At 42.2% G+C, this 1,362-nt stretch overlaps 1 protein-coding gene across 1 annotated transcript in view; it reads right to left on the reverse strand.

Annotated features, from left to right (window-relative positions):
* Positions 1 to 1,310: 1,310 nt before the first annotated feature.
* PSMB3 (proteasome (prosome, macropain) subunit, beta type, 3) overlaps positions 1,311 to 1,362 on the reverse strand; it is an 8,291-nt gene continuing 8,239 nt past the window's right edge. Inside the window, exon 7 of the mRNA XM_008580826.1 lies at positions 1,311 to 1,344. The gene's annotated coding sequence lies outside the window, so the exon portion shown is untranslated. The remainder of the gene's footprint in view (positions 1,345 to 1,362) is intronic.

The raw sequence follows: 1,362 nt of genomic DNA on the forward strand, positions 1-1,362 counted from the left end.
ACTGTTTTAAAATGCATGCATGTTACGAAGAATCTCCAACCTGAGGAAAAAAATAAAACTCCAAAAGCTTTGTGTACATCTTTTCTGTGTGAGTCCTTTGGAAATTAGCCTTTTTTTCCACCCCCAGAATTAAAAGGTTTGGTCCTAATTTTAGAGGCAGATTGGGCTAAATCAATGTTTGGCTTGAGTTTGGAGAATGTGGTCAGTGACATCCCATTTTCAGATGCCCCTAATAAGCAGAGTGCAGCACCAGGTTAGCTGTTCTTACCATGCACGTGGAGGAATGGACAAGCCACCCTCTCCCTCACTCCTGCAGCTGCACAGAATTAACACTGGCTAGGAGTCACACACCGGCTTCAAGTCCCAGCTCTCCCTTGACTAGGTGACATTGAATATGTCACTTCTGTACCTCAGGTTCTCCATCTGGATGCTTAGCTTAAAATGTAATGACTTTCAAAGTGTGGTACTGGACCAGCAGTATCAGTAAAACCTGGGAATCAGAAATGCCAATTCTTAGGTCCCACCCCAGATCTACTGGATCAGAAAGTGTTTTAATAAGCCCCGAGGTGATTCTGATAAAGGCTAACATTTTGGAACCACTCTGCTATACAAATGTTCTACTTGCTTATTATGGCATCTACTGTAGGTTGCAAGCTGGAATCACTTGGGGAATTTAAGAAAAGGTGCCTTAAAAAAAGTTCAATTAAATCAGAATCTTGAGGGATGGAATCAAGGTATCAGTGTGTTTTAGAAACTCCCCGGGTGACTCTACTATGCAGGCAAGGTTAAGAAACACTTATTTGGGGGATCCGAGTGCAGTGGTATTTACAACTGAGATTGCAACCAGTTACAGATTTCTTTGTTCCTTCTCCACTCCCACTGCTTCGACAGCCTTAAATAAAAGAAACACTGATGGAGATTACCTGTGGATACTTGGCCAAATTTCTACCTTTCTACTTAAACAACATGTACAGATTTTCTAGTACAGTTTAATGAAAGGTGTCCTAGGCTTTGGAATCAAATGAAATGGGTTTAAATCCTTGCTTTGCCACTTATTCAAGTGGCCTTGGACAAGTTATTTAAGTGCCCACCTACCTGGAGTCATTAATGATGATTAAATCCTAGAATGTGTAAAGTACTTTGTGCAGGGCCTAGCACATACAGGCACTCAACAAGTGACTCGCAGATTATCCCCCCTGGTGTGCCTGTGGAGTAGAATGCCAGTTAAAAAGAAAACCTGAGGGCCCTGAGTAGCTACTTGTAATGTCCCACCTCGTGAGGGATCTGTGAGAAAGCATCAAAGACGAGAGAATGAAAGAAAGCCTATTTTATTTAAAAAAAAAAAAAGGGGGGGGGGGGGGG

This window comes from Galeopterus variegatus, unplaced genomic scaffold (assembly GCF_000696425.1).
Source record: "Galeopterus variegatus unplaced genomic scaffold, G_variegatus-3.0.2 Scaffold2168, whole genome shotgun sequence".
In the NCBI taxonomy this organism is placed as follows: Eukaryota; Metazoa; Chordata; class Mammalia; order Dermoptera; family Cynocephalidae; genus Galeopterus; species Galeopterus variegatus.